This window comes from Lissotriton helveticus, chromosome 10 (assembly GCF_964261635.1).
Source record: "Lissotriton helveticus chromosome 10, aLisHel1.1, whole genome shotgun sequence".
Lineage (NCBI taxonomy): Eukaryota > Metazoa > Chordata > Amphibia > Caudata > Salamandridae > Lissotriton > Lissotriton helveticus.
Window position 1 is genome coordinate 751936843 of NC_136071.1, and position 21744 is coordinate 751958586.

Consider the following 21744-nt stretch of genomic DNA (forward strand, 5'->3'; position numbering starts at 1 on the left):
AGGGAACTAGAGATATGAATTATTAAAGATTAAACACTTTCAAGTGCTTAGAAACCAATAGTGCCACTTTTGGACATTTGATTGCCTCTGACAGGGTCAAATTCACACTTAACAACTTTTCTGGAGGGTTTCATACCAGACTTCATGCAGCCTCCTCCAGCAGGCTGAATTCAGTGACGGTTCAAAGGATTGCCTTTCTGTGGGAGTCCTGTCACCCTCCGGAGCTTTTTCACAAGAGTTCACCCGACTTTCCCAAACTTCTGGAACTTCTTTCTGAAGTTCCTCTTGGGGATCCAAAGTGTCCAAAACACAATCCAAGGGTCAGGAATCTCCAAGATTGTCGTTGAAAGGGTGGGACCACAATTCCCACAGTGCACCTGGACAACACTCTTAAAAGTCTACTGGATACACTCCAGGCCGGGGACTCTTGAGGGAATTAATGCAGGTGAGCTCTGTTATGTAGCTTGCAGGAGCCCACTCTTTACTCCTTTTGAAACAAGGTACATCCAAATGGCTGTAGTCCCAGATAATGCAGCCAGCACAGTCTGTCAGAATGCAGGGCCTGATGATGCAAATCAAGTTTCCAGCTTGGCGTCCCTTCTTTAGTCCACATGGCTGTAGTTCTGGATAGTGCAGGAGGTGCAATCTTCAGAGTGCAGGGCCTGGTTAATGCACATTACTCCTCAGCATGGACCCTTCTTGCTCTCTTAGGTTCCAAGCAGCAGATCTGAGAGGCACTGCCCCTCTCAGATACTTATTCAGTGTTCTCTGGGGTCAAGCAGGCGGGCACACCTGTCAAATGAGGTGCAGGGCAACACCCCAGAGCCTGACCACTTCCTCCTAAGTGTGGCATAATGATATCCCAGAACACACTATTTCTTCAAAACTCAATATGTCAGAATTTTCATCAGGCAGACAAGAGCTGGCCAAACACACCACCAGGATGGCTCATCTCCCTAGTACTCCCCGCCCCCATGCATTTTCTCATTCCTTCCTTGAGCCTAGCATCAGGCTTTGTTCAAAGAGGAGAGTTGTAAATGAAACTGGTGTATTCTGCCTATGTCTCCTTCCATTGAAGGATTGTTTACAACCCCTCCCCCTGCTCTGGCATTCCAGTGTAGCAGAACCCTGCCCTCCCAAAAGAGCTGGCTATGCCCAGAGGCTCTTTATTACCTGATCAAAGGAGCCTGGCTAATCCACTTAACACTGACCACTCAGGAAAGACCACTGGAAGGTCGAATTTTGGCTTACAGACAAGAAAGTGTTATAACTTCTTGTCTGTATATTTTTGGAGAAAATCAGCAATACCATATTGTTGGATTTATCAATACCATTCTGAAAGGTCATTGAATGCTATTTGTATTATTCCCCTAGCGGGAATTATTAGGAAATAGAGTCTTGCCATGTTAACCAATTTGGCCGGGGACTTGGGCCATTTTTCCAACACCAGGGCTTAGAAAAACCTATTTCATAACAAGCCTGCATATATCCCCCGGACCCCCACCCTTTGAATACCTAGGGGAGGCTCTAGGGGTTCTGAACATGTAATATTATTACAGATCCTCTCTCCACAGTGCTCCTAGCACAGAAGACGATTTTATGAAGAACTTTACCTCAATGTGGGGAGTGACATGTGCAATTTCACTTAACCCAGGACATCTAAAACTCATGTTATAAGAGTTCTCCTTATAAATACATAATCTGACCAAACATTGTAGTTTATTAAATTTTAAGTGTCCCAAACACCAAAGTTGAATTTGGGCACAATTTTGCCTTTTAAAAGCAGTCCTGTAACACAGAGCTGCTTTTAAACTGACCTCAGGATCCAGCAGTGCACACATGCACGCGTAACAAAGACTGCTGGACTCTAAACTTCCCTGCCGTATTCTATACTAGAGACTTAAAGATAGTTTCAACCCCCCTGCCCTATTATGTACTAGGGCTTTATAGAGGTCATGCCAATCATGGGGGTACCCTAACCCATAGTGTACCTAGTGTATGTAGGCATTTTATCTGTATTCTAAGTGTCTCTTTCAGCATACCACTGGCCCTGGGCCTGGTTAGGCAAAGCCCACGGTCAGTCAGAGTCACTTACCACCAGTATGAGTCAGCAAAATGTTGGGAGGTGCCCAAGGCACAGGATGACTTTGCAACAGCTACATCTCTTTCCGCCCACCATCCAGACACCTCTCACCTGTAAAAGATAATTTCAACAAACATTGCCTGATAAAGGCATGGTAATCTGCTAATACAAAAAATGTGAGAATACATACTGCACCATAAAGGGCTGCCTAGTATTCTAAATTGAGATACGAAAATGTAAATCAAACAAAAGAAATACCATGGGAACTATACTTGAATGAATTTATGAGTTGTGAGAAAGTAAAACATCGTTAACATTGAGAGTTGTGTGATAATAACATTTAAATGTGCATCGTACCAGAAATTATATGTACGCACAATAAAGTTTGTGAACTGCAAAATCGTTTAAACTAAAGAGATTTTACGTAGTGCAAATCTGAGCTTTTGTAACATCTACCAATAACACATGTATTGAGAGTGAAACGTTTATAATATGAGTAGATGAAAGACAAAGTACAAATAATGCTATTTAGTGGTACCTAATATTGAGATGTAGTACCTGAAAGAAACTATGGGCCAGATGAACAAGCCTTACAATTTGCAACTTTCAAATTGCGTTGTTTTGCGACTCGCAAAATGGAATTTTTGGGGACCCCTTCCTGTTTGCGAGTGTCTTACCACCAACCTGAAAAAGGTGGTAAACTGTGAGTGTTTTGCAACCGCAAATGCAGTTGCAAGACAATAGTACATGGCATTGTGACTCGCTATTAGGAAGGGACACTCTTGGCACACCCTTTTCCTATTAGCGTGTCGCAAATGCTATTCTGCGAGTCACCGACTCGCAAAATAGTGTTTATACATTGTACCATGCTATTTTTGCAGTTGCAAATGGGCCTCTTTCCTATTTGTGACTGCAAAAAACAGTTGTACCTTTGGTCCTATAACTGCTATAATAAAGAGAATCGAAATGCATACATGAAAATGTGTGACTTATAACAGAATTAACCTGCAGTGATTCAGCCTAACTTTCATGTAGGCCTCAAATGCTTCTTTTACCCTGTGTTAATGTACAATCACGCGAGGCAGTCACCTAAGATCTATAGGAACTTTCTGTGGAGTTTCATTTCTGTATTTGTTAACAAAGGACTCACTTCTCACTAAGAGGCTTGTTAGATAGAAATGTAACAGTATTGTTGCAAACCCAGGGAAAGGCGCATGGGATCGGACAGACTGTAAGCAAAGTAAAGTTCCACTTACTTCAGTGGAAACGACGAATTGGGAACACAAATGAACTTAATGGAGCTTAATGAAATTTGTAAAAAGGATTTCTTAATTTTCCTGGGTTTGTGTGTTACACTGATTACCCCACAACAGCCCACTATGAGTGACCAATTAGAAGCCCATGGACTGATGAACTGGATACGTTAAGGGGTGTAAACCTGGAACATTTGAGGTATAATTGCCCATCAAAGGAGGAGTGGGGGCTGGCTATAATTGTTCTTTTCCTGCTTGCCATGCTGTCGGGCAGACTTTTGATCCGTATTATCTTTCCTATTGCTCCTTTCTAGCCACATTGGGTGGAATAGACTTTTATGTACTGAACTATATCTAACTGTGACCTCGAGTCCTGCGCTTTCTGGCTGGTAAAATGTGCAGGGAAATAAACTTTAGGCTGAGATGTTAACTGACTGACTGTGGCATATGGTGCTACAGAACAGACTTGACCATATCTAACTGAGGACAAACTTGGACTGCTGAGCTTTGCTTTGGTTTGTATGATTAATAACTGAACCTCAAAATGTATTCTGTTTCTCTCCACAAAGGATTTTCCAGCTGTCTATTCATGTTCTGTTTAGTGCTGTGTAGCTACCTGCAACAATAATCTTGTTATTAAATATAAAATTAAATGTATTTTCTTGACTTAATCCATGCAAAATGAGGCTTGAAGTAAATGTTTTTCGTGAGTTACCTGTATCGATTTTGTCTCTTTCTTTTGGTCATGTTTCTTGTCTCAAGGCAATTGGATCTGTGTCTGAGAAAGTGTCTAGATTTGGTTTGAGGTAACAATTATTTTATTCCACATCCTCATACAATAATTGTTCACGTCTTTTAGTATTCTAGTCCCTGTCAGCTGAACAAAAAGATCCATTGGATCTGTAAAAATCAGAGAAAATATTGAGTCTACTGAGTGACAGAGGGTTTGATAATGAGATGGGCCTAGTGAGATAAAGTTGTTTATAGGATAAAGACGAATATTTGACAAGCATCAGTTTTCTGGTAACTTGTTGTATGGTTAGTTTCACTGATTTAAATTGGGATATGAGGAGACATGGTCATAGAGATTTCTAGCTTAGAGGTTCAGTGAGTTTTCAATCGATGGTAAAATTGATTTAATGAGACTAGTGTGTAATTGTGATCACAGAAGTGTCATGTCATATTGTGATATGCACCTACGGGTGGGTCTGTGTGTGGCATACACTGAGTACATTTGTCTGCTTTTATGAGGGTGCTGTGCGTGAGACGTCATTGCCAGTGCTACCAGGAAGGGAACTTTATGAGAGTGTATTGAGTTCAAATCATATTGGGGGTTCTTCTCGAGTGCACCAAGAGGAATTCTACGTATTTTTACTTACAGGGTGAAATCGCGCTTGTCAAGATTTTACTGGGAGTGAATTGAAATCTTCAGTTGTATGGGCATCTATAATTCTTCTTAGTGGAGAAGACAAGAGCTCTTTTATGTTTTACTTGTTTTGCGTAAAATCGACTAAAAGAAAAATTACGATGAGTATTGTAAAGTGGGTGGGTCAGTTGCTGTGAGGAGTTCGACTGGCGGAACAGAAGTACCTTGCTGGGATTAGTTGGTGGGTGGAGCCGTGCTGCATTTGGTTCTTGAAATCAAGTAGTGATTGGAAGCTGCTACGATAACACGGAAGAGAGTTCCATAGAAATAAGATCAGACTACAGTGAAAGGAAGAAATCATGAAACATTTTAAGAGATTAAGGGCTTTAATTTGCAAGGATGAGCCTATTCCTACTAGAGAAGGGGTTACTCTAGCTGCAGAGGGTACACCGGCTCTGCATATGTCTTTAGAGAAGGGATTTCACACTTGTACCTGGTTAGAGAATTGTGTTAAATACACTGAAAAAGATGGTCCCTTAGCTTTCCCACAATATGGAACATTTAACATATGTATTTCAGAAAATCTGAGAAGACAGGTGAATGATATGAAACCGACACCTAGACCCATGCAATATGAATCTCTCGAAGAAGAGGAACATAAAGCCCATCGGAGAGAAAAAGAGAAATATCAACACAGATATAAGAATACTTTAAATAGATATGCAGAAGCGAAATAGGATTCACAGAAAAAGATGTGGAGGCAGGATGTTGCTGTGGGCACCCAAATGTATCCTGTCATGGTAGCTGAGGAACAGGAAGGAGAAAAATGTTAACAGAAAAAGAAACATATTGAGGAGCCACAGACACAGGTTCTCACATTAACAGAAGAGAATTTGGAAGAAATAGATGACAAATTGTTAAATGAGTTATTGTTGAATAGACCTCCACATTATAATGAAGAACAAAGTAATGCAGAGACAAACCCGTTTGTTGGTGATACCAGAAGCACCACCTATAACCTTAGAGTCAGCTCATAGAAATATCTTTTTGTCCAGAGGGTAACCTCTGGAAGGAACAGGATTTCCAAATTCTGTAATAACAAATAGCCAAGAGGCATTATCCGTTCCAGTTAACATAGGTCCTATTGTCCCATTATGTCAGACCTGACAGGACGAGGAGTTTCACATTTACATGCTGTAACAATGCCTTGTGGGACAGAAGGAAATGAGCGTTCCTCATCTGAGATAAATAAGACGGTAGTAAATCAGAATCAGAACATTTCAGAGAAAGGTTTTGAAACACCAAAAGGAGGTCCACAGGTAATAACAAGAAAAGATTTACAAATGAGAAATCAAAAAGCGAATGCTCACGCCACTGGACAAACAGGAGGGACTAGTGGGGAGTCTCAAAGAGAGGAGACAGGTACATCAATAGGTCCATCACCAGAGGAACTTGATGATTGGATTAGGGATAATATTTCTACAGCTAGTGCAAAGGGAAATGTGGGTCGCAAGGAAAAGTTAGAGGAGAAGGATGCTCATGCTAAGTAAGCAGATTAAAAATGGAGTTGGAGGAAATTATATTGGGAACAATTAGTCCAGAAAGGTTGGCAAATTACTGTGATGAATATTTATTATTCATGTGCAAGGATATAACACGAAAGGCTAGGAATACTTGTGAAAGATTTGCTGAGGTAGATCAAAAATATGGAGTAGATGTAGAGAAATCAAAGTCTTTACAAAAGACATATCGATTGGATTTTAATGACAAAGATTTAGAAAGTCTAAACCCTTCAGGAAAGAGGTTACAGATTAAAGAACTGTTAACTACCTTGAAACGATGGGGAGATGGGCTAAAAAGAAAGAAGATGTGGCAATGGCTTTACCTCTACACCCAATGACGGAAAAGGAGAAGGGAGAGGCAGAAACAACAGCATATCCTATGAGAGAAGTACCAGGAGGTGAATATGTTCATGTCCCTTGGAATAGACAGGATATTTTGTCTTTTACTAATGACTTTCCAAATGTGAGCGAAAAGCCTTTTGAGTGGTATAGCAAGTGGAAAGATTTATAAAGGTTTCTAAGGTTTTCTTGAAAGATTTGGATACACCTTTTGATATTGTAGTATCAACTGATTTGTGGAATGAATGTAAAATTGCTGTTGATTGGCCAGAAACAGAGCCTGCAAGAGATTCCAAAATTGGTGCACCGTCTGTGGAAGTGATGAGAAAGTATAATCAGGTTATTACATATCTGAAAGGAAAGAGTTCGCCGAAAGAAACGGATTGGGTAAAAATAGACAGGACTATACAGGAATTAAAGGAGATAGTGCACGCATATTACAAAAGGCTTTTGCAGGCATTCAAGCAATATAGTGAAATCGAGAATGTGTCGAAAAAAGACATGGGATATTTTGGGTATCAGTTTGTGTATGGTTTAAGACCTGAAATAAGTGACATGATACAACAATACAACAACATGTGAACTGTTGGCAGAGTAAGCCAACAGTTGATGAAATTATTCATTATGCGAAATATTGTGGAGATGACATTGAATCGCGTCACAAGAAATTAAAAAGAAAAATTTAAGTTGCCACAAATGAGAGCAGTCAAGAAAGGATATGTGGGTTTTGATTCAGATTTTCAGGTTAGCTACGGGGAAATAGTCATAGACTACTGGAATGTATACTGTAGCAGGAAGACCTTTGCAGGCTTTTGTGCCTCATGGAAGAGGAAAGGGGGTCACAAATAGAGGCATTGAAAAAGACTCATCCATGTCACATTTGCGGCAAGTTCGGGCATAGGAAACGTGAGTGTAAGTTTAACACAGTTAATCAGGGAGAAGGACAGACAGTTACAAGTGGAATTGTACAGCCTCAAGTGAATAATGAATTGTCGAACCAATCATTGCAGAGATTGAGAGGTCAAAATCAGAATATTACATAAGCCCTTATGTTTCAATTGAGTGGACAAGTACAGAGATACAATGCTAACATGGGTTTTCCTACAGATGTTCAGGTAAATTCGAATGGGCAAGTGGCATCACAGTATTTGTTGCCGGCTGATGACAGTGACTCAGAAATTTCCCAATGACGGTACTTGAGAGGGGAGTAAGAATCCATGCTTAGAACATCCTTAGAGTTTGATGAGAATGGTCCCTATGTGGATGGTAAGGTAAGTGGAACGTCTATTTCATTCCTTGTAGATACTGGTACTACCTGGTCCACTATGAGAACTGTGGAAATTCCTATCCTACTTCTCCCGGGAGAGAGAATCCAAGTTGTAGGAGTGTCAAACCCATTGATATCGATCCCAGTGTCAGAACCTGTACAGCTACAAATTGGGACTTTTGGATTTACACAAGTTTGTGGTGTGTGATTCTAGTCCAGTGAATGTATTAGGGTTAGACTTATTGGGCAAAATGAATTGTTCCATCTATTGTACTCCAAAGGGAACAGAATTCTTTAATTTCCCCTCATTATCATCTCTCAAAATCCCCCCTCACCTGGCTCCACCACCCCACCGCTCTTACCTGCAGCAGCCGCGGCTGATGGATTGTGTTTGAGAGATTCCGGAAGTACCTTCCAAGCTGCATATGATATCTGTACTATGGTGGGTGTAGTGTATTCAGAAGAAGTGGCTGAATTGATTGCACTTACCAGAGCTTGCAGCATTACTGAACAAATTAGAGTAACCTTATTTACAGACAGTCAATATGGTTTTGGGGTTGTCCCCAATTATGGGCAGTTGTGGTCTCAACATGGGTACATGACTTCTTCAGGTTCACCTATACGAAACGAGGAGAGTGTGAAAAACTTACTGATGGCACTGCAGCTGCCAGCACAAATTGCGGTGGTGAAATGTTCCGCTAACCAAACTAGTCATGATTATGTGATAGTTGGCAATTGCTATGATGATGAGACCGCACACTATTGTGCTCTGAATTCTTACACATTCAATGGGGAATCATTGAAAGAACAGACTGATGACACGGAATGCAAACTAAAATTTACAATAAGAGAAACCTGGGAAGCGATCAAGGAATTACAAGATGCAGTACCCCAAATTGAAAGAGAAGGGTGGACTAAAGCAGGGTGCATTAGTCGACAAGAGGATGAAGTTTGGGTGTACACAGATGTGAGGCCAGTCTTACCAGATATTCAGTTGTCACCTATAGCAAGGAATTGCCATGGTTCAGCACATGTGGGGAGAGATGATATGTTGCATCTCTTTCAAAGGACCTAGTATAATCCCCGATTCAAAGCCATTGCAGAAATTCTATGTCAGTGACGTCAACAACAAAATGCAGGAAGAAACACATTGGTCAGTACAAGTCATTTTGGAAAATCCAGGGGTCCTTTTACCCGTATGCAGATCGACTTTGTTGAGATGCCCCCCTGCAATGGATTACAGTAGGTCCTTGTGATTGTGTGTTTGTTCTCTCATTGGGTGGAAGCATACCCTACAAGGCGACATGACAGTCTAACAGTAGCTAAACTGCTTTACAGAGGATTGATCCCACAATTTGGATTTCAGACCGCTTTAGAATCGGATAGAGGTACACATTTTAATAATGAAGTAATACGAATGCTTTGTGCTGCATTGCAAATCGAACTGCATTGTGCCTATCGGCCTTGGGCATCTGGAGTGGTTGAAAAGGTGAATGGAACTCTAAAGTCCAGATTGACAAAGGTGTGTGCGTCCACATCCCTGAAATGTCCTGATACACTGCCTTTGGTGTTGGTGAGTTTGCGAAGAATCCTAGACTGCAGTGAAATGTGGTGGTCTGCCTAACTGGGTACATGCCACCCACACTCATCAAGTCCCATGTCCTTTTGAATGTCTACGATCTGTAGCAGGCAAACTGGTGGTGACAAAGAGACGCCCCTTTCAGATCGATTCCAAAGTAGAGGGGGTGATCGCTACTGGATCTCAAAACACTGGTTCAGTCGAGAGTCAAGGATAGTTGTCCCGGTTGATAACGAGTGTCAGACAGAAGGGGATCTGAATAAGTGAAGTATTGACCCAGATAATGTAAACAGTGTATCAGAGAAATGAGTGAGAAAGTGAGATCGTTGACCCAGAAAATCTGAAAGGATGAGACACATACTGACCGCAGGAAGAATACTGTCACCTGTTATTGTAGTCTCAAGTCAATCTGAGCAAAGAGACACAGATGGAGAGGAAACTGCAGTGCGCAGATCAAAAAGAGCGAGAATACCAAGTCAAGGATATACTGCTCCAGAGTGGACTTATTTAGCAGCTGCAAACGACTGGGATAAAGAATATTACACTTTCTGCTTCAAAGATTGCAACTCACAAAAACCAACTTGAAGGAACTGTTGTAAAGGTGCCAGAGAAGTAAAGGTCGAAAAGAAAATGTAAGGGACAAGGGGAAAAAGTATATGACCAGATATTGAAAAAAACACTCCTGTCAACCCTTACGATACAACGCATTCTATAAAAAAAATGAGTACCTCTAGATTTGAGTTGGAAGCTCTAAATCCGTCTTCACTAATCGATAGACGTTTATGTGCTTGCTTCCTAACTGCTTTTGTTGTAATATTTGTTTTGTTATTGATAATACTAAACCTACCTAATTATGTTTATCCTCATTCTAACACTCATGTGACTACCAGTACTGAAACAATAAAGGTTCAAGAAAAATGGTTGTTACTACCAAATTAACAAACACGGATTTACATCATTATCAGTCTATTAATGATTTCTCACTAAACGTGTTTACTAAACTCCTCTATGAGTACGTAGACACTATGGATGCAAGAGACTATTATGTGTACATACAACTAATTTCTTCTATTTCTGAGGGAGTAAACTATAATCACTTACCTCTAACTAATGCCATTTCTTGTAGTGTACTAACAAGTTCATTCTATTGTAAAGGGCAATTTCAATTTTACTATTCAAATTATGATTTGATCTTTTCAGAAGTTCCAGTCAAGAAAAACTTGAATGTTGTACCAGACGCACAGAATGCTGTAATAATGGGAGAAATTTTCCAGCCTACCTTGACCATAGATAAGGTATACGCGCATCAACATTATCTGACTTGTGATTTTATAAATTCAATAGAAGATCGACAAGGGAAGATAAAAAGGAAATCAAAATCACAAATAAAGATACCCCCTTGGGCCCACAGGGAGGGTGCACTGAAAAGAGGGGAGACACGTGCAGCTATGGTTCTAGATTGGCAACATAGGGAAGCTGTGCATATTGAGACGCAAAACAGATTATAACAATACATTTGTTGGTTCCAGTGAATGTGATCAATCCTTCCTACTTGTAGGAGGTTGGGAAAATAGTTAGCGGGAGCAGACCCTGTATTTCCAAGAGTCTATTATGTTTGTGCAAGGAATGCTTATTACCAAAACAGTGGTATGGATGTTGTTACATGGGAACAGGTTTTCCCAAAATGTATCATGTAAATGAAAACAGTGGAACCAATGAGAAAGGACACACATGTTCAAGAAGAGGAATTAGCACTGCTGAAGTTATTGGTGATTTTTTTGGAGCTATAATACCTTCAGTGGGGATAATACTGAATTCACACAAAATTTGGAAACTTTCACAAGGTGTAGATCGGTTGTCAACTGATACTGCTGGTGGATTTATTGTCATAGATACAGAAATTGTTGCTATCCGATCTTTGGTTCTACAAAACTGTACTTCTAGCCAAAGAAGGCGGAGTCTGTCCCAAATTAAAGGTTCAACAGTGTTGTACTTATATCCCTGACAAAAGTGAAGATTTGCGGGGATATATTAGCAACATTACTAACTTAGAGGAAGAACTAATAGACCTAAAAGATGATGGTGCTTGGGCAACCACTAGTAAGGGATTCTCATCTGTGGGAAGCTGGTTTGCAGCACTGGGATAAAGTCTAGCGCGAAAAACACTGACACCACTAATAACTGTTGCTATTGGCTTACTAATCATAATAATCACATATCGTTTTTGCAAGCATAAAGGAGTTGAAGAAGAAACTAAAGAAAAGAAAAGAAATAGAGCAGAAATTGAATTTGAAATTGGCAATGTGGTTACTATGATGACATGAAAAACTTGGAACAGGCTAGGTTGAAACAAATGAGGACAACTGCATTCTAAAAGTAACATCAGAATTTGATCAAATGATAAAAGATAAGATTGTTTGATGGCTTGATATGCCATCAAATGGGGTGTTGATGGAGCATAGATATTAACTGATATCTGCCCTTCTCAATTATCACCTGTAAAAGATCATTTTGACAAATATTACCTGATAAAGACAAGTTAACCTGCTAAGGCGAAAAATGTGAGAATACATGCTGCATCGTAAAATCATGCAGTGTTCTAAATGATGATACAAAAATGTCAATCATATAAAAGAAATAACATGAGAAACAACTCATGAACGTATTTACGAGTTGCGAGATTGTAAAACATTGTTAACATAGAGCTGTGTGATAATAGCATTTAAATGTGCATTGTATTAGAAATGATATGTACCCATAATGAAGTTCTTGAACTGCAAAATTGTTTAAACTAAAGAGATTTTGATATTGCAAATCTGAACTTTTGTAACATCTACCAATAACACATTTATTGCGAGTGTAACGTTAATATTATGAGTTGATGAAAGACAACATACAAATAATGCTTTAGAATCTTTTTTTAGTAATACCAATATTGAAATGCAGTACCTGAAACAAACTATAACTGCTATAATAAAAAGAATTGAAATATATATATGAAAATGTGTGACTTCTAATGGAATTAAACAATAGTGATTCAGCTAAATTTTCATATAGGCCTCAAATGCTTCTTTTACCCTGCATTAAAGTAAAATCATGCGAAGCAGTCACCTAAGCTCTACGAGACCTTTCTGTGGAGTTTCATTTCTGTATTTGCTAACAAAGGGCTCACGTCTCACTAAGAATCTTGTTCGATATAAATGTAACAGTATTGTTGCAAACCCAGGGAAAGGCGCCTGGAAACGGACAGACTGTAAGCAAAGTAAAACTCCACCTACTTCCATGGAATCGACAAAATGGAAACACAAATGGACCTAATGGAACTTTATGAAATTTGCAAAAAGGATTACTTAATTCCCTCGAATTTGTGTGTTACACTGATCACCCCACAACAGCCCATTATGAGTGACCAATGAGAACAACATAGACTGATAAAATGGATATGTTAAGGGGTGTAAACCTGGAATATTTGAGGTATAATTGCTCCATCAGAGGAGGAGTGGGGGTTGGCTATCATTCTTCTTTTCCTGCCTGCAATGCTGTTGGACAGACTTTTGATCCCTATTACCTTTCCCGTTGCTCCTTTCCATCCACATTGGGTGGTATAGACTTTTATGAACTGAACTATATCTAAATGCGACCTCAAATCCTGTGGTTTGCCAGCTGATAAAGTGTGCAGGGAAATAACCTTTTGGCTGAGAGGTTAACTGACTCTGACTGTGCCATATGGTGCTGCAGATCAGATTTGACCAGATCTAACTGAGGACAAACTTGAACATCTCAGATTTGCTTTGCTTTGTATGATTAATAACTGAACCTCAAAATGTATTCTATTTCTCTCCACAGAGGATTTTCCAGCTGTCTATGAATGTTCTGTTTAGTGCTGTGTAGCTACTTGCAATATTAATCTTCTTATTAAATATAAATTGAAATGTATATTCTTGACATATCCATGCAAAACGAAGCTTTAGATAAATGTTTTTCATGAGTTATCTTTATCGATTTTGACTCTTTCTTTTGGTAATATTTCTCGTCTCAAGGCATTTGTATCTGTGGCTGAGAAAGTGTCTAGATTTGATTTGAGATAACAATTATTTTATTCCAGGTCCTCATAGAATAGTTGTTCATGTCTTTTAGTATTCCAGGCTCAACAAAAACATCCATTTGAGGACCATGCTTTGTAGACATCAGAGAAAGTATTGAATCTACTGAGTGACAGAGGATTTAATAATTATATGGGACTAGTGAGATAAATTTGTTTATAGGGTAAAGACAAATATTGGATACACTTTGCGCTGCATCACTAGCACACATCCCACGCTTACACAGAAACAGATCTGAAAATTGGGCTTTCTCGTACACCGCTCCTAAAGTGTGGAACATTTTCCCACCACACTTCAGAGCCTCTACATTCTTCTTGTGTTCCACAAGATACTGAAGTCCTGGCTCATTAAATAACTCCACCCTAAGTTTGGGTGGGCCAATACACCTGCTCAGCTCCACAATACCCCCTGGTGATAGTGCGCTGTACAAATACATACAAAATAGCCTAAGATCACAAAAATTATGATTGTTTGTTTTGTCAAATCATGTTTAAAGACAATATCCAGGCATGTCTACTTGTTTACAACTATCACTTTTTCAGGGGTACTGAAACAAATGGTGTGGTGGATCAGTAGGAGTCAACTTTCCATAGGCCTGTATTTAATTGTTCAGTCGCAGGTTTGTATCCCAGTGGATCCACTTAGCCTTACCTTCTTCCACATTCCATAAAATAAGCACCGATAATTTACATAATTATAGATATTTGCCACCACTTGTAAGAGGCTCTTATAAAGTGAGTGTGCGCTTTACACATGATTATATTCCAACACAAGATCACTTTCTTTTTATTGAATATCATCACTTTAATTTTTCCCGGTAACCATAATATCATTCTTCATACAATAATTCACCAGTGCATCTTGTTAACCACCCAGGAAAAGTCAAATCGTGAACAACCACATCAGAGGCGTAAATTAAAGAATAAGTGTGCTCCTTTAAGACATTGGCTTGAAATTCTTTCTCACCCTTTAGAGATTTTGGTAGACATGACAGGTAGATATTAAACAGTGAATGAATATCCCTCACCCCTATAACATTTTCACTTCTTTTCCAAAACTTAATTATATACAATGGCATGGTGAATTCAATAACCATATGACTTCTGTATTCGCACTAGCGAATGCAAACCTTATGAATGTCTGGTATGTGGAGGACTTTGTGAGGATGGAAATGGTAAAACAAATTACTTCTAATATTACTTCATGATATAATTATAACATTATTTAATCTGAAGTGAAGAGGAGGAGTATTTTCATATAAGGCACTTTTATAATGATTAAGACTTGGTAAAAGAAATAACCACACTACATGGTACAGTAAATATATTAAGATGACAAAGGATAGAAGGATAGAAAAGACAGGAAATTAGATCCAGCACATGACAATGATGGAAAGAGACCAAGAGTAAACTCATGTTTATAGTAATATACATGCAAAATCCATAATTTATTAAGTATATTATAGTGTTACTTTCACTCTACTCCAGCTTGAAAAGGGATAGTAGTAAACAACACCAAAATTGTAATATCCCAGCAACCGCATCAAATAGAGAAACTCAAGGCAAATGGAACTAGTTAGGATGGGGCAATCAGCTCACTGATACTACTGTAGTTGAACAACAGGTAACTAGCACTCTTAAGGTAAAAAAGGAACAGAACTGAAACATAAAAAAGGGCACTAACACCAAACTCTACATGATAACACCAATCCTTCTACTCCTCCTCACTCCACAAGATTTACCAGGTGAAAAGAGGCTGAAATCTTACCAAAACGTGGTGATGTCCAGAATCTCTGTTGTCAGCCAAAAATTCCTGCTTCTTGCCATAAACCCATGGTTCACTGTCCCTTTCACTGGGAACTTCACCCATAGCCAAGATAAAATCAATAGGCCACTCCAAGCTGACAAATAGCAGATGCTATCTAGCCATTTCAGTCATCATACACCGGCTGAGGAATAATTGTGATAAAAAAAATGAAGGAGTCTACACTATAGGACTGGGAGAATCCTTCATTATTCAGAACCCCTGGCTCTGACATGGCAATGGCCTTGACTGCACCATCTTCGTCCCCACTTGTTCACATGACTAAGCAGACATCGCTCTTGCTGTTGTATCCACTTTGACCCTATTTTCTGCTCACATTTGAAAGCAATGAACCAGAATTCTAAAAGTTCTTACATTCAGTTGACTACAATACAGTAATTCTGAAAGAAACTACTTACACTGGGGTGGCAAATTGTGCGCTGTCTAATTCTATACCCAGTATTTTTTAACATCTCAGGATTGGAGTTAACATGTTAATAGCATAGCACAAGTAATTCCATTGCAAGGTGCACAAGTTTCACTAATTTTGTGCCACATTTTTCCTAGCAAAACTCAGGAGGGCAAAAATCCTAATGATTTGCAATTGCAACCGAGTGGAAAATTTGGAAAAAACAGTAGTTTGTGCCTGACTCAAAATTAACTTATCACTCGGGCGTGAAATATCAAAATGAGAGCAAGCATGATTACAGAAACAACTTGAATTTACATACTCAGATATTTCATCCCAACAATATTATCAATGGCAGGAAATATGTAGAGAAGATAAGCTGCTGATGATATTGTGCCAATAATAATACATTTCCACACAAATGCATAGAAATGTGTCAGTTCAATTCAATTCAATCAGCTTTATTCAATTAAATGTGATCATCATAAAAGCACAATAAAAATTCATGGTTTAATATAAACATACATTAATTTGTAAAATACGTACAGTAAAAGTACTGTCCAAGTCCAATAAAATTTACATCATGATTGAATTTCTACATTTTAAAGCATACTTTAAAAATATTAAACCTGAAACAGTCAATTGTTCTTCACCTAGTGATTGAATATACAGGAAAGTGGGGCAGCATTGTCTCAGACCGCTATTTTCTAAAATAGGCAAAATCCACCTTCTCCTATTACAAGAGTAGAATTTGCAAAAAAACAAAACATGTATAGTAGATTGAATAGACAAATCATCACATGGACGTTTGGGCAACTCCTTTGACCAATCGTTCTGAGAGGGAAAACTAACAAGCCTGTGTAAAATACCCAATCTCAAACAGGTCAACAAAAATCTATCATAGTCTCTTATAAATGTGCCTAAATAAGTCTGGAGACTATCAGTTGAGACTATTAACTGGTGTGCTTGTACTGAGATTTTCTTTGATCCCATGTGTCTTCTCCTATTTTCTAAAAAGTTTAAGTAGCTAATTTTGAGCTCTTTCCTGTTGCCCTCATGAAGGCTTAGGGGCTCCAAGAAATATTCAAAATGTTTAATGTACTCTAGCCATCTAATATTCAGAGCCATATCTAAATCACCACAGTCCCTAAGTATCTGTCTATTAAGCTCCAGTGATTCATAGAAATGTGTCAGATTCTTAAAGCAGGCTACAATAAAAAAAAATATATATTGCATATATTGTTGATCAAGATGAAAAAATAGTAGAGAATTTCTGTAGATCAACAAAAAGTGGAATGGATACCAAGGGCCACATTATGCTGTACGTGGTAATCTTTATGGGGCTCATATTAGTTACTGGCCCCATTGTGAGATTAATAGGCACTCCGCGGACCCAGTATGCACCACCCATGTGCTTTGGTGCCGAAAACAGAGGGAAACTCTTGGGCAAAATGGCGGTTAGTGGGGTTATTGGGTGCAGAATACCGGGTTCCCGCTGTAATTCCTCATTATTAACTGAGGGTACCTTTGCAATCCCAGGTAATACATGTGGAATTAATGATGCCACGGTGTGGGTGATTCCGGGAGGCGGGACCGCTCTGTTGGATAACCTAGCAGTACCAATGATAATGGGGTGATGAGTCCGCAAGACAGGGCCGGCTTTAGCACTGGTGGCGCCCTATGCAACATTGTTTGTTGGTGCCCCCACATAGACTCCCTCACTACCACCCTTCAACAGTGCCCCCTCAAGTCTCCATTACCACATTCTCTCAGATGTATTTAATTAGTTATATAGCGCCTCTCATACCAGTGTAGGGTGTCAGAGCACTTTACATCACACACACATTACACTGATACAATCAATCATAGGTGTGTGAATCAGTGTATAAGGAAATGTTACATAAGCCAGAAGATTACAAGGTGAGTCGCATGTCCTCCATATGTGAGGACAGTATAGTTTAAGAGTGCTTGGTCTGGAGAAGCACATACTCAGAATTTAAAACATAACCCCATGGTTTGGGGTTACATTTAGTAATAAGGATTTTTTTAACCGAAATGAACACTCTTTGAAACATTAGAATAATGAAAGACAGAGATAAAACTTGTAATGCTATAATCTATACTTTGCAGTTTGCATGCAGCTCTTTGACAGTTATTAGCTCACTGTTCCATGTTAGGATTTTAATATCTACACTACTAGTAACAAAAGGACCTTTCTGACAAAAGCACTGACCCATTTAAACTATATGCACATCGAGATCTGCATGGTACACATTCTTTGCAGCAGGCATATTAACCCTCTGTGCTGCCATAAAATGAGTTAAAACTTCCACTAGACAAAACTCCTTCTCTCTCCAGGAACAACGTTAATTACCGTAGTTATCTTGAAATTTCTATTGTTGTATGAAAATTGGAGGAGGCCAGCAATGCAACAGCAGGTGCTTTTAAAACTATAAAAATACTTCCAAATAGGGCGCCCCCTCGAAGAGTCAGCACTCGGTGCGGTGGCACTGGTCGCACTGCCCTAGAGCATGCCCTGCCACAAGACCTCTTGTATTGTCAGCCTCTATAGTAAATAGCAAAACAGCAAGAAGTATCAAATGTATCCTGAAGAGAATCTGGCACCTACTCATGTTGGATGAGGAACTGAAACGTGCACGATTGTCCTGAAATGACATTGTCACACGTGAACATTTTAAATGCCTACTCTGTTCGAGCTCCAGAAACAAGTGCCAATAACGGGTATACATTGGCTGCTTGTCAAACCAATTAATTATTTAAAAAAATATGGCCAGCTGTTGATCTGTGAATGTTGTGTAAATAAATGATGGTGAACAACTTGGCTATCATGAACATAAGATTAGATACTTGAGTAAAAATGTTAATACATCTAAGTCTGCAATCTCTATATTACGATGAATAAAGAAATTAATTACTACATTGTAGGTATAAGGGTGGTATCACTATTTTCAGCAATTATTAATGTCACCTGAGTTCTGATGTCCCAGTGCCTGCTGCCAGAGCCAACAGACAGTGAAAAGCTGCTCACTGAGCAATGACTAAAATACCAGTTTAACCTTGTCAAATTTTTTTTTTCTTTCAAGTAAACATTTGTTGTCACACAGTTCATTTGGTGGCTGATAAGGAAGCAATCGCGACATTCTATTTAGTTAGTGCGCTAATGGAGGTCCAGAGTAATAGAACAGCAATATCAGGTCATACCACATGAAACAACGTCTTGGATATACATGATGGGAACCGGGGATAATTCAGCCTCTGTCCTATTTATTATGTATGAAAAGAAAAGAGATGAATATAAAAGAGCTGGTGTAAGAAATTGGGTTTCTGGTTGCTACTCAAGCATGAACCACAATCCTTGTCAGGGTGAGGCACAAGCAAACCCCTAATTGTCCTGTGCTCAACCCTCTGGTAGCTTGGCACAGAGCAGTCAGGCTTAACTCAGATGCAATATGTAAAGTATTTATGCAGCATTTCAAACTGTAATAAAGTGAAAACATCACATAAGAAAAATCCCACACAAATTTGGAAACATGGAGTACATTTTAATAATGAAATCAAAACTAAAATGACAAAAATCCAATGAGTACAATTGGAGATATGCAAGTTTAAAGATTTCTGTGAAAATAGCATCATAAAAGCCCAAAGAGCCAACTATGGATATCTAGCTGCGCCAGAACAGGACAAATTCAAATGTTCAGGCTAACCGCAATAGAGCCCAGGTCGGCTCAGGGACCCACCTAGACCCACTGAACAAGAGTATCTTAGATCCTGGTTGCAAAGGTTTGTGGAGTCCTGTGTTGAGGATGCATTGTGCAGATGAAGTGGTGCATTGGTTCCAAGGATTTGTGAAGCTGAGGTACGAGGTCCTGCATTGTCATCAAGGAATCTGTTGATAACAGCTTGCGATGCAAAGTCCAGCATTGAGGATGCGCCGTGGAACCAAGGCAATGCGTTGGTTTCAAAGAGCTGTGAGGATGTGATCGGAGGTCTTGACTCATCATTAAGGATCCTGACAGCAAGAGGCTTGCGATGCAAGGGCCTGCATTGGGGATGCATTGTGTAGTGGTGATATGGGGTCCGGCACTTATCCCATATTTAGTATAATACTGTGTTTTCATAGAAAGGGTAGACTTAGAATGATTTGCCATTCTCTTTTGCAAGACTATTCATTGTGTACAGTTTATTAATTGTGCTAATCACACTATTGAGTTCCATAAGTCTCCTAATTTCAGCACAGTTTCTTCATGATAGAACACGCTGGCTTCAATAAATATTATAAGCTTTCTTCATGTCCTTTAATTGTGGGCATATGTGAGTGAGAGAAGATGGTGACCTGTTACCTCAACTCCTGAAAGAGTTCAGAGTATTGTCTTCAGCGGTGCTAATTTATCTGTCTTTCTGGAAGGTTAGGAGGGCAGGTAAAGGATTCTGAGTTAGTCTGGATTTGGGCCTATAGATACTGGTGTGGTATAGCGACTGAGTCCATACATGCTGACATCCTTTGATCCCAGGCATAGTTCTGTTTCTAAGCAGAATTCCAGCAGCATGGCACCACCAATGGTTGGTCTGGTACATATTCACAGGTTTCCTGAGTAGTGCTTGTGCATGTCCAAAATACCCTAACACCACTTACCAGATGTCCATGGTGTTCGGGATTACTCCTCTACAGTGTTTAGGGACTATCTTATTCTGTTTGTTTTTCAATCTTGAAAGTTTAAAAGGACAGAACCCATTTTTGTGTTGCACTTTGTTTTCCATGCTCTTATACAATGGCAGCTCCATCACCTAGTGCTATTCCGGTAAATTGCAGACCTGCAGTGCTTTCACACGTAACACAGCATGGACTTACTAATGGGGATGGCCCTTATATCTTTCTACTGGAAGCGGATGCTGCTTATCGCTTCAAAGTCTTTTCCTCTTGGGATGATTTTCTGGTTATGGATGGTAATATAAACACATTTCGTACATACACTACACCTCAACCACAAGCACAACACAGACTGTATGCGCTCATGGAGATATCTTTGTCTTATTGGGTGCATCATACCTGGTACCGAGGCGCCCTTCCACATGTAGAAACACCTGCTTGCATTGGCCCCCTAGACACACCATATCCTGATATGGCTAATCAGCATCTTTTACAAATATGAGGCTTAAACCATTGTCTAGTGGCTCTCTACAAATGCTTAGATCAATATATGCAGTGCACCTTGTTGGAGAAACCAGCAAGAATTGGCCTTCAAGGGCAACCCCAGGTGCCCACAGTGCCTTTAATTAGTCCTGTCATTGTTCATTCAGTTCTGAACAAAACGCCCACAAATCGTGAGGGAATTCCATTTCGGATAGCCCAAAAAATCAACCAGATTGAAGCTGTGTTTCCCCTTACGGGACCACAGGACAAGTACAGAATCTTAACTATGGGCTTACCCCACAGGATGGTTCACTCCATAGGGCACTGCAACACTTGGGGTTCATCGATGTTTATATGATTAGTCACAGCACTCCCCAGATGTCAGTCTTGCTAAATGTATTAAAACCAATACAGAATGAACACAGGGCAGCTGCTGGCTTGGATTGGGGATGAAGATAATGGGAAATGTTCCCATAGTATCCACAATGATTCTGTCTAACATTAAAGGTGAAGCAGCATCTCTGGTTGTATGCCAGTGGCTCGCAGCAGTTGCACAAGCCAGACATAAACGTGAGCTGCCTATAATTATTACTGATGTTTACACATCCTTACGATGCAATCATTTGGGAAACAGAGCGATAAAACCACACCTTTTGTAAGAATAGTGCTGACAAGGAAGCCAAGCAGGTCTGTAAGTTTGTTAAACATGCCATAGGATAGTTTAAAACAACCTCAGAAAGGTCAACCTCTTGGAGATTCTTCACCCCTGGAGTCCACCGCAAAGCACTATAATTTTCGTGATCGCACTGAGGAAAAGTGTTTTTCTGA